The 26186-nt window shown below is 48.0% G+C and overlaps 1 protein-coding gene and 1 long non-coding RNA gene across 5 annotated transcripts in view; one reads left to right on the top strand and one right to left on the bottom strand.

The window, feature by feature from the left end:
• Positions 1 to 2544: 2544 nt before the first annotated feature.
• LOC133626786 (uncharacterized) lies at positions 2545 to 5307 on the bottom strand. Its single transcript, XR_009819763.1, has 2 exons — positions 5260 to 5307; positions 2545 to 4901 (listed from the first exon to the last, which is right to left on the bottom strand). It is a non-coding gene; the product is annotated as an uncharacterized LOC133626786 (long non-coding RNA).
• A 310-nt stretch (positions 5308 to 5617) lies between these two features.
• ANKRD11 (ankyrin repeat domain containing 11) overlaps positions 5618 to 26186 on the top strand; it is a 144599-nt gene continuing 124030 nt past the window's right edge. The window contains exon 1 of one of the 4 annotated variants that reach the window (XM_062007811.1): positions 5618 to 5842. The gene's annotated coding sequence lies outside the window, so the exon portion shown is untranslated. Of the gene's footprint in view, positions 5843 to 12893; positions 13055 to 21904; positions 21928 to 24566; positions 24773 to 26186 lie in introns of those variants that run through there. The other 3 variants (XM_062007812.1, XM_062007814.1, XM_062007813.1) reach the window with 3 other exon arrangements.

The raw sequence follows: 26186 nt of genomic DNA, 5'->3' as shown, positions 1-26186 counted from the left end.
CTGACGTGATTCCTGTTCCTCCTTTCACGCTGTGCCTCAAAGGCAACCAGATGATGAAGCACCAGGAAGGAAGGCTTGGGGGTCGCTGCCTCACTGGTGCCAACACAAAATGATGCCAGAAAGGACAGTCAAGAGGCGCTGCCCTCTGTGCAGCCAGCACCCGCCATGGCAGCGCTGTGGCTGAGCGTGGGTGGCTCAGGCTGTGCGAGAGGTGACCTTGGGAAAGGTGGCTTCAGTCCCTGCTCTTGGACTGGCAATATGCTCCTCTGGGAGTAAGCCAATACTCTGAGAAGACAGATATAACCTGATCCAGGCTTGGCCTCGCTGGGATGTGCTCCAGCCATGACATCACTCAGTAATGCCATGTGTATTTACTACTGGGGAAAGGTGCTGGATTGGAGTCTGAAATCCCTGCTTTATCTCCTGAGCAGGTTAGGAACAGGAAGCAGCATTAGCAGCCCCATCTTGTATTTTTCAGGCCAAGAGAAATCAGTTACCATAGCCAACACAGCTCTCAGCTCTGCTACACCTGAGAACTTGCACCTCCTATTTCCATGCTCCCTGTCAGATGGTCTTGCTACCCCTTGCTCTTCCCCCACCGAGGCTCAGGAAGCTCCCTGCAGGATGCCATCACCCTCCAGGCATAGTTCAAACTCATTTCAACACACCACTTTGCAAAGCAAGGGAATAGATACCAGGAATCAGACGGCCACTGTGCCATCCACAGGCTTCACATCAATAATGAATCAAAGGATTAAATGCAGAGCTGAAGCTGCTGGGAATTAAACCCAGAATTGTATTCAAAAGATGAAAAATGGCTCTGATAGCCCCCAGAAGCATAAGGCAGGACTGGAATGCCCAGCCTGGTGCTGGCTGGGAGGCCGTGGAGCGTTCCAGCACTGCTCAGCAGTGTTATCTCTGCCACATACCACATGGGGGTTCGTTTTCAGGTGACTTCTTTGCTGATGACAAGTCAAGGTCAAGGGATTGATGCTCCCCTTCAGCATAGCAAGGCCAAGTATCCAGGAAAGCCTCAGGCTCAGGAACAGAGGACATGCTGAAAAGGCCACACGCCTGTCCCTCAAGCACAGTGAAACTCCTCACCAGGGAAAGACCTGTTCAGCAGATAGCTTTTTCTACCAGCTGGTCCAAATCCATCCTACCTATTCCTCCATGCTTCCTGCTGCCCTTGCCAGACCCACTTCCTGACCTGCTCCTCTCCATACACAGAGGACAGGACGGTGCTTAAACCTCCCCTGCCTGAGGGCACCTCAGCCCCATGGCAAGGCAGCCAATGGGCTTACAGAGAACTAGGACAGTGCTGGGGTACAAACTTTTCCCTTTGAGTCGCCTCTAAAAACCAGAGAGTTGAAGATAGGTGGGTGACAGATGGCTCTAGGCATGGGCTCACAGGGAATCAGCCACACAGCAGCAGCCACTGAACCCTCTGCCAGTCAGAGCTTAGGAAAGCAGAGCAAATGTAATGCTCTGACAGTGACATGGGGACCTCTCAGCTGAGCTTGGGGGGGTAGAGCAGGAGGAGGGAAATAGCTTGTTTGTGACTCAAAGGCCACGAATGAGCAGATTGCTCCCTGGGACTGCTCCCTGGAGAGCTGCTGAAGCGTGCAGAGCTTGGGAGAAGCCCAGGCATCCATCTGTGTGCGGGAGGTGGCTGAAGTCATCTCCAAACCCCGCAGCCTGGAGGAGGTCAGTAAGCTCCAAGTGAGCAACTGTCACTCCACACCCCTGGAATCCCTAAGCTGACTAGAAACCTAAAGCCTGTCATTAGGAATCATAAAAACAGTAATTAGAACAGGGCTGTCACGAGTTCACGCCTAGAACATCAATACAAGGCATTTACCCAGCAGCAGGGGACCTCTACCCTTGGAAAGCATCCTCCTCCAGGGACACAGGAGGCCTAGAGCTCTGTGGACTTGCTATTTGCATGGGCAGAAGGTTCTGCAGGGAACCATATAAACAGACTTATACCCAAGAGCTGCTCAAAGCTTTGAGGGGTCTGCTGCCGAGGGCACTGGCTCTGCCTAAACTCAGCTCTGCTTGACTCAAACCCAGTGTGTGGTCCTGGTGCTTCGCTGGGACTCAGCTGACTATGCCATGGGCTGCTGCATCAAGGAGTTAAACCTCCAGAGGAATGCTGATTTTGGTACAAGTGAGCTGTTGCCTTAGCTTAGCATTATTAATCACATCTCACAGAGCTGTGAGCAACCAGCTCAGTAAAAAGCAGGTGAAAACCCCATCTTTTGTTTCTTAATAGCATCACAGGGAGAAGGGCTCGTTTTAAGCTGGAGTTGTCCTTTAACAACAACAGAAAACCCAAAAGGATAGCTTAGAAGTAGTTTTATTTAAGACAAATGAGATTGCATGCAGTTAGTGAGGTTGCTGCTGCAGTACCAAGAGCATCAGCTGCACTCCTTGCTGGCTGCCTTGATAAATGGCTGCTCTGCCAAAACCATCCCTCTTCAAAATGTTAATAGATGATATTAATTAAAACAGGAGCCAAGCTTAAAGTAAAGGTGCTTCTAATCACACTTCTTCTAAAGTTTTATTCTCTTGGCCTCTCTGATGTTGGCACTGGACAGGTCACACAGGATTTGCCCTGATATGTGACTGTAGTAGTGATAAATCACACATTGCCTCATCTATTAAAAATAGATTCCCATCTTTCCATCCTGATGGGAGCTGAATCAGCAGAGAGCTGCACCCACAGTAACACAGACCAGGTATTTTTGCCCTTATGGCTGACATCATGGTTCCTGCCATCATGAGACAGTTGCTATAGAGCTGAAGTAGTGAGATGAACATGGTTCCCCACAGGCTGCAGAAGCATATGAGCTGTTCACACACATCTCCTGACTTAGATGGGGAAGGAGTAACAGAGCAAGGACCAAAGGGCCAAAAGAGCTCTTTCCCCAAAGTTGGTGTCCTTTTAGCTTGCTGTGACAGAAATAGGCCTGAAAGCATATTCCCCAAGTGGCCCAGTTTCTCTGCCCTCATGCAATGTTCTCCTTCCTTCAGCACCAGTGTTTGTTTTATTTTAGGATTTGAGAGCTCACAGCCTTTAGTGAAGGAAAAAGGTCCTCAACAATTAAACACAGGTAGTTTTAGGTTGGATTTTTCCCTCTTAATTACTGCAATTAAGTTGCAAGGAGCAAAAGCCATCTCAGGGTAACAAAAGCAAGCCAGTGAAACATCCACATGGCAGAAGTCTCAGCTAGAAAACAGCAGAACACCACCCAGCTGAAATCCCCCCTCTGCTCCTCCTGCTGTGAGCTTGCTTTCACCCAGAACTTTTCATGTCCCTCCCTGAAACAGACTGATGTGCCATGCTGTTGTGTTCAAACAGAAAAAGGTCAGGATGACACAGAAAGGATTTAACTTCCTCTCCAGCGCTGGATCTTTGACCTGGATGACATTCAAGGCTGTCAAGGCAGCAGTTACAGGCAGCTATATTTAGGAAATGAAAAAAACCATGTTTCTCCTCTCATCCCCTCACTGGGAGGCACCGAAGAGGCACACACTTCCTTGCAGCATTTTCAGTGAAGTATGACAAGAAGCTTAATGGAAGAGAGGACAAAAAAACCCACCTCCTTTTATTGTGACTAGTTTAGTAGGTCTTATGGAAGAGGAAGATGGGCAGAGATAAAAAGACTAAGCCTAAGCAGAACACAGGACCAGCTTAACAGGCTCAGGATAAATCTCCCTCATGCTGTTATTTAACAGTGAAGCTGGACACGTGCTCCTGAGCCACTCCTTCATCACTGCTGAGCCCAGCAACGAGATCTTCCTTCCTGGGGGACCTCTGGCATCCTCAGCCCATGCAGACAATCCTTAGGCTGCCAGAGATGTGACTCAAATTGCAAATGCCAAGGAAGCAATCACAGTTATGGGCCATACTCCTGGGAGAGCAGGGTTAAAAGCCAGAGCAATTACTGCTGAGGTCACCATAGAGCTGCTGCCTCAAGGGTTCCCCATCCTCAGCAAACACAGAGGCCTGCAGTGATGCAGCGGCTGCCACCCACACCAGGGCACCTTGGCACCTGCTCTGGGCAGGGAGCCACGCACGTGTCCCCAGCTGGTACGTGCTGTGAGGACCTGCTCCAGGAATAGGATCTTTCCCCAGGGGACACTGCAGTGTTTGGTGTCCCTGGATGACATGGAAGAGGCTGTGGCACTGCATCTGTGATGCTCCTGATACCCACCCTTTAGGTATTGATCAGCATTGCTAAGGTCCCTTCTCAGCCTTCTCCAGGCTGAACAGTCCCAGGTCTCTCAGCTTTTCCTCATAAAACAGATGTTCCAGTCCCCTCATCACAGAGGCCTGAGGTGCTGCTGCAGCTGGACAGGAGGACAGGCACCAGTGGCCTTGCCTCAGGCACAGGAGCTGAGCCTCGTGTGGCTGTTTGCCTGCACAGTACAGCCAAGCACACTGCACTTACCTCTACTGCTTCCACAAGCACAGCAGGACAAAGGCAGGAGGTTCAGCCATCCTTTGGAGAACCAAACATCTGGTTGCTTAGAAGAGACCCTGTAAACAGAACCAGCACAAGATCTTCTGGGTATTAAACAACCAGCACTTGAGAGGATCAGAGGGAAAAAACCCACCAAACCAGGCAGAACAAACGTGGCCTGTGGGGAGGAAGCGACCTGTCCCAGGGCTGAGGGCTCTCAGGTGCCTTCAGTGTACGGCAGAGGAGCCCCGTGGGGCAGCTTCCTCTGGGGACAGCGCAGGAGCTGCACAACCTTGCACTGCAGCGAGTCCTCCACGCCCTCCACCCCAACCGGGCCTGGCTACAGCTTCAGCTCCAGCTCCACCACCCCTTCCCCGCCCCCTGCATTCCGCGAGTGACTCCCGGGAGCAGCGTCTCGTCAACACCGCGCCTCTGGAAAACGAATGCAAACATGTGGCATCAGAAGCCTCCTCCTGAGGACGTCAGGAAGGAACTGAGCCCCGATCACCGGGTGATTCGCAGCACAGCGTCTGCTGAACCCGAGCCTGCCGACACGGCTGCGCTCTCCCTGCGCCCACCGGCGGGCCCAGCAGCCGGCCCGCACCGAGCTGCCACCGGCCGCCTTTCCCAGCGCGTCCGAGGCACCGGCCGCCGGCCGCGGCGAGCCGAGGAGTCCCCGCTCGCGGCGCCTCGCACAATCACGCGGCGGCAGGTGGAACGGAGCGCTCGGGGCCGGCAGAGGGGGGGCTTGAAGGGCCGGTGGCGGCGCGGCCTGAGCCCCGTCACGTACCTCCGGGCCCGAGCCGCCCCGCGGCCGACGCCTCACGCACAGGCCCCGCCCCGGAAGCGCCGCCCCGGATGTTCCGCCCCCGCCGTGACCTCTGCAGAGGCGGCCAATGGGCTGCCGCGCAGCCGCGACACGTCTGCCAATGGCGGCCGTTCCTCCCCTTGGTCCCGCCCCCCGCTCCCGTCAGCCCTCGCGCGCGGCGAGGAGGCCGCCGCCGTGCCGCGTTTCGCTTCCCCCCCCCCTCCGCCATGTCTGCGCCCTGACGTCACGGCGGCGCTGGCCGCGCTCCGCCAATGGGGCGCGCCGACGCGGCGGGCCAATCGGCGGCGGCGTCTCAGCGGCGGCCGATCGGGCGGGCGGCAGCTCTGGGAGCCGAGGCCGAGGCCGAGCGCGGCGGGGCCATGGAGCGCGCGGCCGGGAGCCGCCGCCGCCACTGCCCGCGCCCCCTCCGCTAGTCCCGCGCCGCCGCCGCAGCACGCCCGCAGCCCTCCCTCCCCCGCCGCCTCCTCTATGCGGCGGGGCTGGCGGAGCGTCAGGCCTCGCTCCCCCGCGAGCCTGCCCTCGGCCCGTTGAGCCCGGAGCGCCGGTAAGGGGCGGCGGGGGCGGGGGTGGGAGAGGGGGCTGCCGCGGCCTGCTGCGGGAGGAAAGGGGCCTAACGCGGACTGCGGGGGGCGAGGGTGTGGGAGAGGAGCCGGGGGATGAGAGCAGAGTGGCTGAGAGAGGGGGCACCAGGAATAGGGAGGAGGGCGGTGGGGTGGGAGGAGAGGGCGGTGCGGGGTTGGGTCGAAGGGAGAAAGGGACGGACTGAGGGTGAGAAGATGCGCGGATTTGAGGGTGATGGTGAAGGAGATCAGGGGCTGTTTGAAGCGAGAAAGGGCTATTGAGGGGCCGCGAGGTGAGGAGGGAGTCACTGGAAGAGGAGAGAACCTACTGAGGTAGTGAGGGGGCTAGCTGGGGTAAGGAGGGTTGGAGAGGTGGTGTGGGGGAATTTACGGGGGAGCTGCAGAGAGAGCTCGGGAGCTGGTAGATATTTAGGGGTTTGGGAGGCTTGTAGGGTGTGTTATGGGGTGGGAGGGACACAGGGCTCTGGGTCGAGGCCACAGCGTGTGTTCCCCCGTCCACCTCTTTTTTTGAGTGATGTGCCAGAGGCGTGCTGGGGGTGGTAGGAGGGGAGCACGCATTTTGGGGAGAGCGTTGTGCTGAGAGGAACAATACCAAAAGTTGTCTGAAATGGTAATTTCCGTTTCCCATTTCATCATCCCCGGGTAGGCGTTAGCCCTGCGTGTGTGCGTAGAGGATGGAGCTGAACCCAGCTGCCGCCAGCCAGCCTGCCTCGGCCACGTTTATTTATTTATTTTCGAGTTTAATCTTTAAATTGCCTGGTATTTTTCTCCTTGGAGAAGCCTTTGTGTGTCGGGGAGGAGCTGCTTGACACCTTTGCCCCTTAGCAAAGAGAAGGGAAGAAAAAAAAAAAAGAAGAAAGAATCTCAACCCAAAACAGCTGCACTTCTGCAGCCCAGAATGAACCTCCCCCAGCCCAGCAGATTGATTGCGTGTTTAGAAAGGCAAATCGCCTCTAAAGGAGCCGGGATGAGCGGGGCCCGTGGTGCCCTCTGCCCTTTCCCAGCCAGAGCAGCTGTCCTGCGAGGGGCTGTGCCTGCGGGTTCAACATTGGCCCCTTCATTGAGGTGCAAGTCTCGGTGTGTTTATAGATTGGCTTCTACTCAAAGCTTGGAGATCTGTTTTGATATCCAGTTGCAGGAAAGGGTTCCTCCCCCCTCTTGGTTTTGTACACAAAGTGCTCTCTACCACAGGAGACGTGGCCCTATAGGCAGAGAACGCATTCCAGACAGCTCTTGAAGCAAAATTCCCTCCTGAGATGGCCTCTGGGATCGGGTAGAGACCATTTCTACTTCTGCTTTTTCCAGCGCAGGCAAAGGTCGTTATCTGTGAACATCTGAAATGCTTTGTAGTGGCCCTGGGCTCTCCTGAAGTGTTGATGTTTGTGTAAATTTAAGGAAACTGGACTTAAATGTGGTTTTTCCCTTTTTTCTGATTTTCTCACAAAATGGGACATTTTTATATAATCACTCCAGTCGCTTCATTATTTTTTTCTCCTGGGGAAAGGGAAAGCCCCGACCCAGCCCTCTGTGGACAGGGAGATTAACTCCGGCATGTTTTCAGACGGCAGGGACACGTTCTTTGGTGACTGCTCTACCAGGAACGAAATACTTCACTCGATTAACTTCAAGAGTTGGCGTTGTTACAGAATGGCTTTGCTGGCAGATGAAGGGTGTGTGTTGGAGCACTTACACGGCTGTGCTGGTGTGAGGTTAGTAGGGCTTCAAGTGCTACATGGAGCGAGACCTACAGTGACTTCCTTGTCTCTGCAGGGAGACTGTAGGGCATCGTGTTTCCTTGTGCCTGTGAAATGATGTTGCTCCGAAGCTGTGGGACCTGTTTCCTTCCCGTGGGAAGCACTCTGTCAGGGGAAAGGCCTCGTTCTGGGGAGTGTGCTGTGTTGGTGTGTGTGGCTCTGGTTGAGCTGCTCCTAAAGCCCAGTTACCTTCTTGGCCTTTCTGTCCCTAAACTGGAGCCTTGCCTGCACCACCGTGTCTGCTCTGGCTTAGGAGTGTCTGGAGTTGGTAGAGCTGAGCTGGTTTTATGCAGAGATGCTCCCTGGCGTCTCTCTCTGTAGAGAACTCCTCAGCCCTAAAGGAGGTAGTGCAGGAAGGTATGAAACTTGCCAGGGCACATCTTGTCTGTGTCCTGCCTGGCAAAGGGAGTTTGCTGCGAACCTGTGTAGTCAGGCTAGCTGGGACCTGCAGCACCTCCAGACGTGTCTGAGTAAGCGAGAAGGATTTGGTTTGCGAAATTCCCAGCAGGATGAGTTGCCAGTCTAGGGAACAACATGTTGGCAGTTTGGAGCCCATATGAGCCCTTTGATTTCTGCCCTGGATCAGTTTCCAGCTGGGTTTTGTTTTTTCGCTTATTTCTATCCTAAAGACTCTGGGAGCCCCGGTCACATCCCTTGGCTCTGACAGACTGCAAACTGGAGATGTTCCGTTCAGTGTTTCACAGCTGGGTTTGCCCTTCACAACTACTTTTAAAAGTGAACTCTTTGTCTGTATCTCTGTTGCATAAACGTGGCTCAGGATGTTTTTTTTTTTTTCCCCCCAAATGTGCTGTTTTAATTTTTTCTGATGCTCTAACAGCATTTTCTCAGATTGTCCCAAACAAATGTTGGGTTTGGACAGGGAGGGAAACTCAAAAAAACACCAAACCAAAAAGCCCTCCAGCAAAGCACTTGGGCTTCACTTCTTCGGGTGTGGGAGACAGCCTGTTCAGGCTCTTTTTATTTTCTACTTATGTTTTAATGGGCTGTAAGTCCCCCAGAATGCTTCCAAACAAAGCGAAGCCCATGTGTCCTGGTGCGTCCTGTGCTGTTCGGTAGAGCACACAAATGTGTTTCTGTAGGGTCAGTGAGGACTGGTGGTGTTAATCGATACTCCACCAGCAGTGTTCCCTTTGCAGGAAACCAGATGGACTACTTACAACTGGGGGTGATTATTTTCACCGTCTAATTGTAACATGGCTGCGTGATGACAGCGTTTCCTGCAGGTACTTCAAAGCGAGGTTCCTGACAAGTATATCTTTACAGCGTTTAATCTCTACTCTTTGTCTTTATGTTGTGGCTTTTGGACATGTGTTTGAAGTAGTAAGAGGGGATTTTTTTTACCTCCTGTTTTCTATACATTAAAAGAAGGTGATATTCTGTCGTAATGGATGGGAATAAAGCCTGGATTTTGAGACTCCCACAGCATTGTGTTGGTTCCAGTGGTTTTAGATCCGTGCAGTGACTGAGGCAAACATCACGATGAGTTTTCATTTGCTTTGAGGAAACAGCAGTATTTTTTTGGAAATAAGTGCATGAGTCTTCTCTGTAGCATGCATGTGGCTTTGCTTTGGGGAAAATACATTCTGTGGTGACTTGAATCTGAACTGGGACAGTCTAATTACTTGGTGAAGAAATTCTTCTCCAAGGGAAGGAAATGCACAAGCCCGGAGCTGGTTAATTACATTTTGTCAAATAACAGAGTGGCAGATGCCTTGCGAGGTCTCCCTCCCTCCCTCCCTCCTTCCCTCCCTGCACAGTACCTGAATTTCAGGCCTGACAGTCTGCCTTATGGATTGAAATTCTTCCTTGGTATTAAGATTTAATGGTGGTAGCTGCATAGCAAGTAGTGACAGGTACTACTGCTTTTCAGTACAGCAAAGCAAATAATACTTGGGAATATTTCCATGGTGGTTGTTATTCTGATGGTGTTTCCTTGATGAGGCTCCAGTAAAGCTGCCTTGTCTGTTACCTCCCTTGCCAGTGAGAATTGCCTGTATTGCAGTTGAAAGAGGCTGGGGAGAGAACACAGTGCCTCCATAGCAGAGGTTGGAGTGTTTCGTGATAAACTGGTGTTTATTTTTACCCCATCTGAGTGAGAGCAGCCTGCACGACGCTTTGCAGGAGGGATCTGGATGCGGCTCTTCCATATTTCCCTTTTCCTGCGAGAGAGAGGAGCAGCACCGAGCTGCATTTTCTGAGGACGCAGAGCACTGGGATTCTCAGCCAAGGATTATGCAATTTGTGTGCCACCGATGCACCACGGTGAAAAATACTCACAGAAATGTTAAAGGGAAGTTTGCATAGTCAACTGTTTGAAATCACCAGCATCCTCTACAGTACAGGTTTGTGCAGCTAGAGCCTTTATAAAGTATGCTTGAGCAAAACAGTGTCTTTGGTGCCCTGCTGTGAAGGAGGGCAGGGAGCTGTCAGCCAGGTTTGGAGGCTGGTTTTGAGTGTGTTCGGCTGTGCCTGGCATTTTCAAGCTTTCTGTATGGGAACTGGTGTTTTCTGGTGTATTTTCTCACGCAGCTGTTGGATATTTAACAGTCTTAATTTGTCTGAGTCTGGGTGGTGGTGCTGGCTTCATCTGTGGCTAGTTATAGGTGATACCAATTTGTAATCCTTTACAAGTGTATTAAAAAAATGTAAAGAAGCTTAAATGCTAACAGCAGGGGCAAAATCTGTGGAGCGTGTGGTGTGTGTGAAGGAAGCAGGCACACACCTTGGTCCGTGTAGTCTCCCTCAGCTGAACTGAGGCTTTTAAAAATCTGGTCTAATTTTTGTGCTGTATGTGGAGTGGCTAATCCCATAAAAGCCTTGCACCTTTTGACAGATGAAATGCTGCTGTTCTTAACTTATTTGAGCAAAATATTTTTATAGATGGTATTAGCTGTGTGGCTCCAAGGGTAATGCAGTCCTTACGTGAGAAAGATCTTGCTTTGATCTGACAGCTTTCAAGATCCATTTCCAATCACTGAGTTCCATTAACTCTGTTTATAATGGTGCCCTCGGACTTTTTTCTGTTTATGTGACTCTTTAGGGTGTTAACATTTCTGTGTATATGAGTTCTTTTTAATAAACTGAAGGAGTAATTGGGGTCGGGAAAGGAAATAATCCTGTTAGAAGGTGCAGTTAATTATATCGGGTATTTTGGGCTCCAAAAATCTTCCTCTTGATTCTTTCATGTTTTCCCCAAACTGTGGGACGTAGAGAAACTGTGAGATCACTGCTAAAGTAGGACAATGGGGCAGAGTGGTGTCAGCACAGCTAACTTTGGGCGTGTGAAAGGAGTGCAACTGCAGGCTTGCTGGCTGTGAGGGTTGTGGAGGAGAGGAGCCTTCCCCAGCGAGCAGCCTCTTCCCTCTCCCATGTTGTCACTGCCTTCAACATGTTCCATGTGGTCCTATGTCCACTGAGTGCCCTGTAGCTTGGCAGCACCCTACGTGGATGGTGGATGCCGACTGTCTGTGGGAACAGCCTTCTTTCTACCCCTGCTCCTTTTGAGGCACTGCCAGAGTCTTGCCAGGCCTTGTGGCTGACAAACTGTTGTGGGCCTTCCCTCCTCTTTCACTGTTGGTAGCGAGAAGGTGTGAGTGAACTCCTGAAGAGGACTTGTGAACCCTGCATCTCTTCTGGTTAATGTTGGTTTTCTTAAATCCCCGTGGGTAAGTTGTGCTCATTGCAGGTAGTTGTGAGCAGAGGCTGAAATGGCAGCCTGTGGTGGCCGAGGGGTTGGGAGACAGAACCCCGAAGTAACCCAGAAGCATGTGGTAGTCCTCAGTGTTGTGGGGTAGCAACGGTGGAGAGTGAATTAGCTGTTGTAGCCAGAACAAAGTGATGTATTTTTCTAGGTCAGGGTTGAAGGCACTGTCAGGGTGGTGATGTGAAGCATATATTACTGTCTGCATTGTCCCTGCCATATGGATGTGTGCAGCACTGCCCTTGGCATTCATGCGCTGAATTATTTATCCTCTAAAAATCTGTAGGCAGCCTTTCTTCCCCTGTCTGTAAGAAAACCAAACTTAGCTGATGAGTAGTTTTAAAATATATCTTCTACTGTAAGTTATTGCAGTGGCAGGAGCCAAGCTATTGATTGTGTACTGCGTTTGTGTTAGTAAACCAAAGGCTATCACATCCCATCTTTTGTGGAAACATTGAAGTATTAATTCTGCTGGTAGGTGCAAGAGTGTTCATGGGTTCCCGTGGCCCTGAAGCACGTGGCTGTTCTGTAACAACAGCATTTACCAACGGGAAATGGAAAGGATAGAAAGCTTGTTGGGAATTGCAAAGATTTGTCTCAGCTGTGTGCTGAGGGAACTGTTGTTGTTCTCGGGTGAGCAGTGAGAAAGCGTCTTCTTTCCTCTTGCGTTGAGTTGGGCCTTTTTGGAGTGGTGAACTTCAAGTCCTCTGCTGAGGACGTCAGTGTTGGCAGGGTGTCACGGCAGGGGGGTTCCGTGGCTGTGGGCAGTCGGGGCAGGGAGGCTGGGGAAGCAGACTCTGAAGGAAGCTGACTCTGTAGGTTGGTGTTTTTTTTAAGGTACTTGACAGCCTTGCAGTCTGAAAAAGGTCTAAAATAATTTACCTTTAGAGCAGCACAAAGCTGCTAAAATTGTGTCACAGGCATGGCAAAGAAGGGAGATGTTACCCTTTGAAAAATTCACCAGAATCCAGAGGCAGCCTGTCCCTGAAGGCTTGGCAGCCTGTGCAGCACAGGACTGAAGAGCTGGGTTTGAAGGTACTGTGCTGCTCTGAATATCTTGATATGACATGAAAGTATGTGTAATTAAGGACTCCTAAAAAACCCAAGCAAGCCAACATTAAATAGCTTTAAAGGAAAATGAGTGAATGGAAACAGTATGATTATGTATAAAATGTTTAACTGGAGTTCCTGGTGCATCTTTGTTTTAAATAAAGCTGACATGAAAGTGCTCCCCTCCCCCTCGAGCACAGAGCATTATCGGCTTATCTGGGCAGGAGTTCAGAGCCATAAAAACTATATCCTGCTTACACCTTCCAGCCTTATCCTATGACCTGCTCTGTGTAAACAAGTTGTACCAGGAGCTCCAAATGACTAGTAAGTAGCTGGGTTTCTGTGGGCCGGTTTGGTCCAGGAGGAGCCCAGATAAAGTTCCAAGAAGTTCTCCGTTGGGAATGGTCTGATAGCTACCGTCTGCAGGGGGGAGCTGACAGATGTGATCCCTGCTGCCTCTGGTCGTGACCGTAGCCTATGCAAAGCAGTAATCTTTCGGGTAGACTTTACACCTTTGCTCTGGTGTTGCCCACGTTCTTCGGGGTGATGGCTGTTGCAGATTGTGAAACGTCAGTGTTGTAAAAACACAGGCCGCTTGCAGTGCCGACTGTCGCTCTGTGGTTGCAGCAGGGCCTGGATGGACTGAAGACGTAAGTCTATTTATAAAGTACTGCTGTAGTTTTATCTTTAGATAGATGGATGGATGAGATTAGCCATGCTGATGCTGGGAAGAGACAGAGGTAGATGCAGGGAAGGGGGTGGGGGAAACAAACATCCTGCCCATGGCTGTGCTGTGGTTGTTTAAATACCACTGGATGAGCTGGTGCTCTAGTTACAGTGTTTGGCTGCCTCCCATAGCTGTCTCCTTGGTTTCATCTTGCAGCTAGGCACAGGCAGATAGATTTATCTGAACTAGATCGTGGGTCTGTAATGAGCAAGCCTGGGTATTTTTGTGTGTAAAACTTCACCTTTCTGAGCAGTCCAGGCTTGAATGCACTGGCCACGTTTGAAGACAAAAGCCTGTTCTCCTTGGACATTGACTTTCAGCTCTTGTGGTTTCTTGTCCTGTCAGCTCAGAAGGGACATGTGAGAGAATGCTGGTTTTGAAAATTGGATAGCTGATAACTGCTGTGTCTTCTCCAGTTTACTTCCTTGCTGCTGCCTGTCTCTCAGGGTGCTGCACGATGACTGTCCTGGTCTCTCATCTGTTTGACACTCTGTTTTGCCAGCAGCCCAGAAGGCTCCTGCCTTTCCAACCAGCATCTGAGCTGTCCTGCATTACTCAGAGCTGCTCTCAGTTGTGGGCGATGGTGGCAAATTAAGTTGCCTTCCCCTGTGTGAGCAGCACTGGTTCTGGGGTGTTAAACTTGTTCTGTGGTGAGAGCTAAATTGCCTTTGAGTTAGCCCTCATCCAGGGGAGAGGAGATCAGACAAGTCAACCTTGTGGCTTTTTCCTGGTGTGCTGAGTAGTGCTCCTTCATTAGAAAGCTACAGGTTATAGCATTTTAAGAAATGCTGAATTGACTTTTGCAGTCTGCTCTGTCTGCTAGCTTCCCCTGCTTCACCCATCATAATTACATTTCTTCTCCCTTCTGGCTGTCCCTCCCCCTTCCTGGGAGCCTCATCTGATGGAGGTTCTGCTCAGCTCTACTCTTGCCTTGGTCCTCCTCATCCGGGATTCTTGTCTCTAATTTTAGCTGTCTGCCTCTTGATGTTCCCTCCTGTCTGTTCCTGCCTTTCTCCACTTCTCTGAGATCATCCTGCATCTTCATCTTCCTCTTGAGATTTGAGCCATGTTTTGCGTGGTGGGAGGAAAGGGCTTGAAAATGAAGGTGTGGCAGCATTGAGAGGTGAAGGATCTGATGGTGTGGAGGCTTCTGCCAGGGAGGAGAGTTTGGGGTGCTGGCAGCTTGGGTCTGCTGTTGTATGCCTGTTGTGCTCACCACTAATGGCTCATTTCCTCTTCTGCATCCTCTGTTGTGTGTGCTTAGTTCAGCTCTTTGAGTTTTTGTCTTGAGGATCAGTCCTGTATTGGCAGGACAGGGTCCTGTTCCATGGTATTATAAGCAGTAGTCATAGGTAGAATTTACTCTTATGGAGCAATGCAAGTAATTGAAATCTGATAGAATCCTTCTGATGGTCTCTTCAGAGTTATCTCATCTGTCTGGTGCTAATTCACTTGATGCAGCTTGCAACAGAGAAGGGTGCATGGGAGGTCTGCTGGCAGAGGTGCATGCTTAGCACTGCCTGGCAGCTTGGCTTTCCCCTGGACCTCCTGCTGCTTCCCAAAGCATGAAACCTGTGTGGTTTTCTCTAGGGTTTTACATTTACAGAGAAAATGACTTTTCCAGTGCAGATGCATTTTGACACAATAAGCTGCTTCTCTGCAAAAGGCTGCAGTGCACATCAGCAGAAAGCGAGGTACCCGACCTGAGAGCTGTGGCGCCCAGGAAGGTGGCTGGGCCTGGTGGGATTCAGCTGCTTGAAGACTGGTTGTGTGTATGCATCACCCGATCTGTGCACAGAATAGAAACTCCTGCTGTGGCAGCTGTGCAGCCTGTGGTTTTAGAAGTTCTTTTGTAAGAGCAACATTCAGCCCCTCTGCTGCTGCAGCAAGGAGCTTCAGTAGAAACCCCATCCTGGCAGTTAGCGAAGGTTCTGAGAGGAGCCGAGCAGCTATTGCTGCAGGTCGGGTTTGCATGTTTATTAATGGGTTTTTTTTTTAGTCTAAGGTTTGTAGCTGTTTCCTTGGCGTTGTGTGGAGATACTCTGCATATCACTGTAGGGAGAAGGGCGGAGGGAGTCGTGGATCAGTGACTCAATCAGTTGAAATGATAATGGTAATGCTCATGTGGGCTCTGCAGCAAGCGATCCGCGGGGAAAGTGGAGCATGACTGGAATATATTTGGTGGTATGCGAACTTGTTGTTTGTGGGTAACCTGAGCTCACCTGTAAAGGGTTTTGTTACCCAGATACTTTCTGACCTGACTCACTTTTGTCAACAGTCACAGGGAATGATTAAGGAGTGATGCTTTCCGGGAGCGTGCTTATGCAAAATGTTACTGCGCCGCCTGTTTTCAGATCAGCTTTATAACGCAGGCAGGGCTCTAAGGCAGACTTCAAAGAGGGTGCTTTGCTTTATGGTTGAACCTATGAGCAGTTTTATGTGCAGGGTGGAGTGAACTTGTGGAGAATATTGCAGTTTTCCCACTGTCATAAAAAGTTACGATCCTCATGATTCAAATATTGTTCTGTAGGTGGAGGCAAGAGACAGATGCAGGGGTCAGTGGGAGCGTGTGGGGAGTAAGCTCGGATGTGCCAGTGGAGTGAATGCCGTCCTCTGTGCTCCCAGCTTGCTGAAGCGGCTTCAAAAAGCGCCTTGTGCTCTTTCTGGGTCTTCCTAAGAAACCTGCACCTGTGTTGCTCACGCAACAGGCAGACCATTTCCATGGGAGAGGAACTTGGCAGGGGGAGCCATGAAAGGCAGCTGAGAGGGGTGCTTTTATTCCAGTGCTGTATTTTAAACCGTTCTTAAAACGTGGCGCTTCGGCGTGGAAAAGAGACTGTAAGTCAGTTTATAACCTACTTTCTTTCTTTGGGCTTTTCTTTGGGGTATGAGCCAAGTCAGTTAAAGAAAACAAATAAGTGGCTGCCTCTTGAAGGAGCCTCATTCCAATTAACTTCACTCATGCCTCAGAAGAGACTTAAAAACTGAGATTTATTCCTTAAAAAAAGGACTGTTTAGGCAAAGTGGTTGTGGTGGGGGAGTAAGATAACCTTCTGAAGCCTTAATTCTGGGCTTTTCTCAAAGTGTCTGGCAAGGGGCTCTCATTGACCTGGGCTGCTTTGAAACCCTGTTGAGATGTAAGACTCTCCTCGCTGTAGAGTCAGTACTGCGAATTCTGAGGTATAAAACGCTTTTCAGTAAGTCACAACTGATTGAAATAAGTCAGTATTCCAGTTTCAGTTGGATCTCTATAAATATTCGGAGTGACTTGGCCTCTCATTTAAACCATTTTCTCCTGGGATTAGGAGGCATAAATGTGCTCTTTGTTTGCAGCCAGAGAAATTAAGGGATCACAACATTCAAAAACATGCGTGTTAGATCTTGGAGAAGATGTTTGTTAAGGATGTATCCTGTAGCTAAATGGACAAATACCTTTGTTAGGGTGGTTTGTTTTCCATTCTATTAGCTTGAAGAATTTTACTCTGAATACATTAAAACTTAAAAAAAAGCCTGGGCTGGGTGTCTCTGGATGATCCATTAGCTGTTACAGCCTGCCTTTTATTTATTTTTGTAAACACATGTGTGAATGTAAACATTTTATCCAGAATGGCCTTGCAAATGTTCCTGCATTAACATATATTGTCATGGAGAATAATTTTCATTTAACTGTAATTTGCTTTATATTTTCCTGCCTGGTTGCCATAGAAACACAGTCCGATGTGGCAGCGACTACTCACAGGAGCTAGGTTATGCATTGCCTTTATAATGGACCTCTGTTAATCATGCAGCAGCTCTGGCTGAAGGAACCATGATTATTTGCAGGAGGCACGTTATTAATGTAAACTGTAAGATGGCAGTGGTACCTCAGCTTAAAATTCAGAGTTATCAAAGGTGCTTTTCTGTTCTGCAGAAGTTTTGTCGTAATAACAGTCTGTGTCTAACTGATGATGTAGGATTGATGTATATTTACTTAAATGCAATATCAGTTAGACTTCAATTTTCATTTCATTTGCTGTAATAACCTAACCAGGAACACTCTTTCCTGTGATTCCTCCTAAGATTTTACAGGTTGGAAACAGCAATGAGACTTATCTATGTGTAGAAGGTTGACTTACTTTCCATAATAATGTGTGTGTGTCTTGGTGGTGGTGGTTGCAGCCACACAAACACCATCTTTTCCACCCTAAGCCTGGCACCTAAGGACAGCGAGCTTTGTCTAACAGTGATACCAAAGCACTTATTCAGGCTTGTGATTAAGTGCTTTTTTTTATGGAAAGAAAAGTGTTGCCTTTTGATTAAGAGTAAATAGAGAATGAAGATAGATTTCAGTCACATCTGTTGACTGTGGGGTTTAGGTCTCTCTTGTACCTCTTGTTTTTGGCTGCCTTGGCCATGGCTGCCTTACACCACAGCTGTTGTTCTGGGCTGTGCCCACATTTCCCTTTCCTTACTTCCACTCGGAAGCTCTAAGGAAATGCAGATATGATGCTTCTGTACAGTGGGCCATCCCAAGGCAGTGGTGGTTTCGGGCTGCAGATGCTCCCTGTGAATTACAGTGGTTCTGTAGTGTGGTGGTGGGCTTTGCTCCCATCTGAAGGGGACTGAGGACTGTAGTGGATCCTGTGAGTGTGTAAGAGCGAGTGCTTTCTTGTCTTTACTGTCACTCAAAGGGTAAAGTACAACGTGATCTCTGGGAGTGTCTGTGCTCAGATGCATGACATTTTAGGATGCACTGAGAAAACAGAAGGATGTTGATCTCTGCCTTTGTCCATGGCTTATTGAAACCTTGGAAGGACTTGCCTTCCAGCTACTGAGATGGAACCACGGTGGCAGGGTTCAAACTGAGCTCCTTGGTTAGCAAATGATTCCTTTTTGCTTAATGGGACAAGCTAAAAGAGAGAAAATTAACCACATGGGATTCTCTTTTGTCTGTGTCTTTCTGAGACATGGATTTCGCTTGCCTCCTGAATCAGACTCCTCAAAAACAATGTTTAGTTCAGTTTTAAGCTTTAAAGGGAATTTATATATTGGCCTTGTCTGTTAGACGGCCACTGTCGGTTACGTAAGGCTGGATTACTCCAGCACGTGGATGCGTTCAGATGCATATGGTCTCACAGTTATTTCTCGGTACTGTGCAGAAGGAATTGGGTAACATTTTGTTCTGTAATGCAGTCTTACGAAATTGAGCAGTTTTTCTGTAATGGTGTATAAACAAGTAGTGGTAACATCCTATTTAAAGCCCTTGGAGGAGGTAGGGCTAAGGAGGGGAGGCAGGGCTGAATCAAGCTTTATTTTTCTTATACCTACACACCATATTTTCATGCAGTTTTTCATGCCTTCGTGAAAGCTGTGAGCTCTCACAAATGAACTATTTTTGAGGTGTACGAGCACAGTGCAGGTTGTGGAGTAGCCTTGTTAATAGACATTACTCACCTCTGTTCTCTTTGCGTACCTCTGTGTCTTCACGCTGTGATGTTGGTGCTCTGCTGTTTGCAGGAGGCAGATGGGATTCGCAGTCAAAGGCCAGTCTAATAAAAGTCTGAGGAATGGCTTGGTTGTTGCCAGGACTTTGGGTCTCTTGACTTGTGATATTGTCACACAAATGCCCAGCATTGACCCATAGTTTGTGTTCTTCAGTAGCACATTTGGGCACTGGGATGCACCTGTGCTAAGGGAGCAGCTAATGTATTCTGACACAGTCAGCCTCTCTGAGCCATCAGATGGGACACTCAGAAATTGCTGGCAATTTAGGAAGTAACAAAGATTTACTCTCTGTAATTCAAAGGTTTATCCAAATTTTATTCCATTTTTGCTTGTTTTCAGCTACCCGAAAATGAAGTGTTCCACACCAAATGCTTTGTGACTGTGAAGTATTTTATTTGACAGCTAAGTATTAAAAAATGTAACTGTGTAAGAAAATACTGGGAAGCAATATCTTGAGCTGGTGTTGAGTGGCTATTCCCATTACCATAGGAACAGCCTCACATGGCAATGAAGGTAGAGGTATGTGGTGGCTGTTTAGCCTGTGGTTCAAGTCCAGGGGATGCTGGGCAGTCTGCTTAACTTGCCTAAAACAAGCAAATAACCAAAAAACCCCCCTGACCCTATAGTCCATATATGAATGTATGTGTGTGATGGCTGGTTTGGGGGCAGCTGATGTTTCTCCTTCCCAGCTCTGAGGCAGCTATCTCAGTAAACCTTGGAGGGTTCTTTTCTTGCAGAGGTGTGGTTCAGAAGGGCTGCTTGATGGATTGCCATGTGAGCACAGTTGTAGGTGTGAACTAATGCCTGTGGTGACTAAGCTGCCTTTTGTGAACTCACTGAATAGCCTCCTTTACCTGGTAATTGGGTTAAACAGTCATTCCTTAGCACAAGCAGCCTGGCAGTTGGTGGCAGAGAGAGTGTTTGACTTTCTGAAACTTCACTTGGGGATTATTTCAAGGTTCACTTGTTTGTGCTTGGGCTTGGACTGACAGCTAATCCCTTATCAGAAGTTGTGAAAAATTGTTAATTGCAGATAAAACATTATAAAAGCCAAAGTGACGTTCTGCTGCCTCCTTCCCTTGCATGCTTGGGTTTTCGGGCCACTGTGCATCCCGTGTCGTACCTTGAGCTAAAGGCTGAATTTCAGGAGAGCTCTGTGTTCTGACACAGCCTGCACACCAGGCTGTTCCCAAGGCAGCTGTGCATGTCAGGGGGAGATGTGAGGCGTGGAGCGTTCAGAGGAGCTACCTTCAGTGCAGTTGTGGGAAGAGGGATTTCTTCAGGGAGTGGGTGAATTGTTTCCTTCTGCTCTGAACAGCCTCTTAATGAACTGCCCTCTCCAGGGTGTACAGAGATTAACCTCCCCCAGCTAACTTCAACCTAGGAGACTTTACCATATTGCTGCCTTCAAGTGTTTGTGTCTAAAAATATGTTTGTGCTAATGCACAGCAGACTAAAGGTATGTTCATCTCTCTTCTTTAAGAAGACTTGTGTTACTGGAGGAACTACTGTGTAAACAGCGTTTTTGCTGGGCAGTGTTACCATTTTTCTTCTTCCAGCAGAAAAATGTGGTGGAAATAATTGTTCTGGTTGGAATTCCCTCTCTGCAAACAATAGCAGAAATGGGGTGGGGTTGTTTGAAAGTGTTTAATGATGAAAAGTGTTGGAGGAACAAGCTCTCCCAAGCTGCACAGGCTTCACCATGTGATTCCTCTTCTGTGTTTAGTCTTCTGCAGAAACGGCAGCATTCTTGTGACTGCCTGTGGGAATAGTTTTGACCACTTCTGCCTTTTCTGAGCATAACAACTGTTTTAAGAAGGTTTTGTATCGGGTCTTGCTTACTCTACTACTTTGTCTCATTCAGCTGCTTTCCTTTGGTTGTAAATTAGCACTTCTTTTTCTTCATCTGAGGAGGAATGAAAGCCTACCAGGCTCACACCTATAAGCAGTACTTGGAGTTATTGCTACCTCTGTGTGTCGTGATTCATCTGGGATGCAGGCAGCTTGCTGCCCTCAATACCTCGTTATAGTTCCAGACCAATTCAGATGTTGTGCCGGAGCGTCGGTGGCGCAGGAAGTCTCCGCGGTGATGCGGTGTTTATTGTAGGGCTTTGTTTCTAGGTAACTTCGGAGCGTGTTTGATGGTAGCGGTAGCACAAGGACTAGTTTAGACACGGCACGGATAGCTGTAGGTGAGTTTACTGCCTTGTGTTGAACAACTCGGTAGCTGATATTCTCGCGGCGAGTTACAACTTGAATCCTTGCTGTTTGTGCCACTGGGGAAGCTGCAGTGGGGCGTTTGAGGTCTGGGACATAAAATGACTTGCAGCCAACATTGTGTAAGTTTGTGTAGCTTTGGTCTCAGCACTTATTGTTGTCTGTGTGTTCCTGAGACAGAGGTTTTACCCATTAAAGATTCCGAGTGTATTTTCCTGCTGTCCTCTTTGGCTCACCTTGGCTCATTTTGATACAGGAGCTGATCTGTGGCACCTCCCAGCCTTTCACCTGCTGCGCCTGCCCGTGTTTTCCTGAGGCCTTGCGTTGATGTTAACCAGCAACAGGGCTCAGTCCCAAGCTACTTAAGACAACCTAAGCCATTTGTAAGGAAACTTTCTTTAAAATAGGAATGGCATTAGAGGGATTTGGGCTTAAAATTAGAAACTGTTTATGATGCACAGTTGTAGTTGTTTACCTTGAACCATAATTATCTTATTTCCTGAGTTAAAAACGTCACGTCAGCTTGCCCAAGCAAGATTTGATGACAAAGGAATTGTTTTTAGCCACTAGCAGAGCAAAGAACGCTTCAAATGTGTGTATAAATATGATTTTATAACCTAAAGTATAGCAGACTCAGGATTTTAAATTGGCTCTGGAAGTTGTGTGGGCTTATGGGTAGACCATTTGGCCGGGGATCAAGGGACTGGGTTTAATCCTAACGGTGTCCTTTTGTCCTCTGAGCGTTTTCCTTGCCACCCCCTGTGCTGTTTATTTGGATGGCGATGTGTTTGAAGGAAGGGATATGCCCTTTCACTAGGTGTTTGTAGATTTTCTCTGGGTGTGGTTTTGTGGCACGGCCGGAGCCTGTTCCCAGTTGCTGCGGGGGGTGAAGCGCTCTCACCCTCCCTGGCGAGTGCTGCCTCTTCCTCGGGCACACCAGCCAGTTCAGCCCAACCTGCAAAGGGAGCCTGCTTGGCAGAGGAAGATGAGTAGGTTTTGTGCTGGGCTGGCAGATTGACGGACAAGTTCCCAGAAGTGGCCTGAGGGAGAAGCAGGGAATCCAGCAGCAGAGATCTCTCTGCTTGACTGTAACTGGTAACTTCACCCACAGTCCTCGAGCCCCTCCCGAGGAGCTGGGATACCATTAACGTACACAGACATTTGACTTCCTTATTCTATTATTTAGCAATGCTCTCTGGTGGGGCTTTATGTCTGAGGTGGCCTGTGCCCTCCTCTTGCCTTTTCCCAGACCTGCTGTCTGTAGTGATCTGAGTGAGCCTGCAGCAGCATCCCAGTTACCTGGTGCTGCCAGGATGTTCATTTTTCAGGAGAATGGAAAATGGGAGGGGAGTCGCTTCTTTAATGATGGCAACTACTACTTAAACCTGTTCAGGGCTTATAATAGGAGAGGAAAAACATAATCAGTGGAAGCTGTAGGTGCTTTCAATTTATGTGGTATTTTTAAAGATTCTTTTTATCGTGACCTTAACTCGCCAGGACCGAGACAATGGGGGAGAGATGCTGTGTGTAAATCAAGGAGGCGCTTCCTTTGCGGTTTGTCTGCGCTGTGTAATTTGAGGTGATTGTAAGGTACTTGTAGCTCTGCAAACTGAAGACTTGAGCACATTTTAACAATTGCTTTTTTTCACATTGCTTTCTGGGCACCTCCTGGGTCATCAAGCCGGGTCTGCTGCGATGACAGGTAACGGTGACACCTAGTACTTGTAATGGCTGCGGGCCTTTGAGTGTGAGCCTTTGAGTGAGTCCTGCTTGTTCTGAAGAAAAGAAACGTGTGTCTGAGTTGTTGACGTGTCTGGCTGTAATGTGGATGAGGCTACACAGAATTTTCTTGACTAAGAAGGTTGTATACTGCTGCTTGGAGTGGGTGGTCGAGCATTCCTTGGATGAGTTTGCTCTGTTTTTTTCCTCTTTGAGAGAGACTCTGTGTGTGTTCTTGAAGGCTGAACGGTGACTTCCTTGAGTCCTCCTTGGCTAATTACTATTTTAAAATAGGATGCTTGTATCCTTTTCACAAATCAGCTTTTAGAAAGGAAAGGAAATAGTTCAGTTATTAATAGCAACCTGGATCCAATTTGCCACTGAATTGCATGGTTGCAAATACCTGAGACTGTAAAGGTGACAAGTGTGTCTGCCACTTCTCTTCCATCAGGTGGTCTGTATTCTCTCAATGTGTTAAAATTGAGTGTGGAGTAAGAAATTGCAGATTCATGTTTTAAATAAGATGCTGCTCTTCCTAGCCTGGTATCGTCGTTCACCCTCCTGCCTTGGCTTAGGAGAGGTTACAAAGGAAGTTTGCATGGAATAGATGAGTAAAGGGCTTTGAGTAAAGTTATAGGGAAGGTGTTCAATCTGATGACTGTGTCCCACTTCAGACTCATGTTTGGGAGGAATGAAAAGAGGGTGCCTGAAACATGACAGCAGCTGTGAGCTAATGTTAAATTACTGGTTTAATTCCAGAGAGCATCCTGTGCATTGTCACTGGGTTGTTGAAAGCCACTGCCATGGAGCTTAATTGGGACAAGTTGGAGCTTTGGCATTTTTTAGCTTGGCTTCATTCTCTCCAGCATGGGGGGGTGTTTTGAGCTCTCAGAGGTGGGCAGCACTTTTGGTGGTCTTTGAAATTCACCTTTGAGGGTCTGTTTGAATGGCAGATCAGTATATTCCTTTGTATCTCAAAGAGTAGGAATTCCTTGGGTTGCTGCGGGTTATTGCTGGTTTTAAGTGTGGCTGGCAGGTTTCTAGAATGGCTGTGGCAAATGGTGGCTGCAAAGCTGACAGCTCAGTTGGTTTCCCTGGATGAATCTGTGGTGATTCTTTTACAGGTACCTGTGGACAAGAACTGAGTAATTTGGGTTTTTTTGTTAAAAGCTTAAGTTCTGTAGCTTTTGAATATCCATGAAGTTTCCTAGTACTTGATTAGTTACTTTGAGGTTTTCCCATAAACCTTTCTAATTGTCTGCATCTGGGAATGTTACTGCTCGTGCTGTTGATTTCAGGGTGCTGGTTTTCCTTTCTCCCTTCTTGTTGGTACACCCAAGAAGAGCCTTTCTTGTCCTTGTTTCCTCCTGTCGGTTTGAACTTAATCTGCATTGGTTTCTGTGTTGACCTGAAAGTCTTTTCTTTGAATGCTTTCTAAAATGTTTTGTTTTCCAACTGTATTATGCCCTTCACTTATGCCTTACGGGTATGCTGCTGTACTGAAGCTTTAGAAATGCTACTTGAACCGTCTTCATATTATTTGACTGTAGGATAATTGGCTTGGAAAGTTACAACTTCTCAGATGGGGCTCAGCAAATGTTTAGGATGAGGAGGTTACAGTTTCTTCTCATTTTCATGTGAACTAAAAATAATCATGGAACAGTTCTGCCTTGAAAATCCACACCATTGTGCATCCTGTCTTTCTTCCAAATGGCTTAGGAATTAACAGCTTTCTATACACTAAAATAAACAGCTTGAGGGTTCTGTACATTGTGTTGTTGAGTTTTATGGCTGGGTAGCTCACCAGTTCAGGTTGTTTGAAGCAGATACGATGCTGCTGTTCTGTGCCCGTGGTTTTCTCGGAAACATTCTCACGTGCCTAACGTGTGTGTTCATTTTTGCTGTGTAATAATGACATGTTTTTCCAAAGCAAGGCAGTGGATCTTTGCTTTGCATGTGCAGATCATTTAATAAAGGAGCGAGCCTGATTATGCATCTTTTTGGAAGAGATTCAGCCAGGCTGGAAAGACCCAGCAGTCTTAAGTAATTACATTTGATATTGCAGCTCTGAAAAATAAAAATGGAGGGTTATTCATAAGCATTGGGGCTGACAAACAAGGATGCCTGGAGCCCCCTGGGCCCCCGAGGTGACAGTGGATAACTGGTTTTGGGTGCCTAACCATTGGCTTACTTCCGTCCTTGCCAGGGACGGCCACTTGATGTAAGTCAACATTTCTGGTGTGGTTAAAGCTTCTTTCTCCATTTGCTGATGAAAGTGCATCATCTTGAAGGTATTTAGCTTTTTTTTTTTTTTTAAAGAGCTAGGAGAGTTGTTTTTTAGATCCTGCAGACTAAATGACAGCATGGCAAACAGTGTGTCCTCAGCACTGGCAGAATCAGTCTTGTCTCTGCTTGCCTTGTACAGAAGGGCAAGCTGTAGCCTTGAGCTTCAGTCCAAGGCTGGTTAAGGAAACTGCAGAAGCTGTATTTTGACTTAATACTTTCCACTCATCAGAGAAGCCACAGAAGGGCGGTAAGGGTGAAGGAGGAGCCATGAGGGAACATGCTTGTGTATTTCTAGAGCTCTTAATTGTGTGCACAGAATTGAAAAATCTGGTTCAGTGGAAAGTGTTCAGGCTTGCTTTACTCTCCTGCCACATCATGCCAAGAAAAAATGAGTTCCTTCAGTGGTTTGAGCTTTCAGCTTGTGCTGGGAGCTGAGTCTCTTCTGATAGCCCCGTTTTTTACCCTGTGAAGTACCTTTCAGGCTGCTTTCATGGATCTTCCTGAGAGAAACAATAGATAATTTTAGAGGTTATCAATTTTGAGATGTTATTGAGGGTAGTGAACCTAAAATGTCTGATGTGAAGAAACCAGATGACTAATAATAGACTTGACATGTCCAGTCATTTCAGAGTTTATTGCTCAGCTGCCTATTGTGTGTTTGCAAGAGTTAAACTCATCAAAATGTCAGGCTTCTGCTGATAATTAGGTTTTTTAATTTAATGCAATTCAAACATAGAAGGAGTTAAACACCTTTCTGCTGTCTGGCGACCCACTGACACCAACTGCAGAATCGTATTGGAGTTTCTCACCTCTTGTTTCTGTAAAAGGAGACCCAGAAACCTGCCATACCCAAGCAGCATTTCCCATTCTTCTTGCTAGTGTGATGGTTGGAGTATTTATGGAGTAGACAACAGTGACATGTAATAAATCCTCAGGGTCAGCCATGACTGGTGATGGAAGCTGAGTCCGATGGCTGTAGCAGTGTGTTGGTTAATTAATTGAAATAAGCCCAAATCTTTTGAAATGCCTGAAACTCACTAGAACTAGTTATTTGATGTCACAAGACATGGATTCTTTTCTTTCACTGGAGGTCTCTAATCAGCTTAGCTGCTCCTGAATTTAGGCTACCATCAACCTCCAGTTTCTTGTGGACTGTGATGTCCATGGCAGACTTTCAATTAAAACACTTAAAGGACAATTTGATTCCAAAGGAATTGCATCTTTCCCTTCCTTGATGCTTATTTTGGTGGGATGAATTGAGCCTTAGGCTCTTCAGCCCATACCTGAACATCTTGATGTGTGTTTCTGAGGACAGTATCAGGTTATTTTGTGTTTTTATCAAGTGGCAA

This window comes from Colius striatus, chromosome 14 (assembly GCF_028858725.1).
Source record: "Colius striatus isolate bColStr4 chromosome 14, bColStr4.1.hap1, whole genome shotgun sequence".
Taxonomy (NCBI): Eukaryota; Metazoa; Chordata; class Aves; order Coliiformes; family Coliidae; genus Colius; species Colius striatus.
Note: the sequence above shows the minus strand (reverse complement) of the source record. Positions and strands in the feature narration are given on the sequence as shown.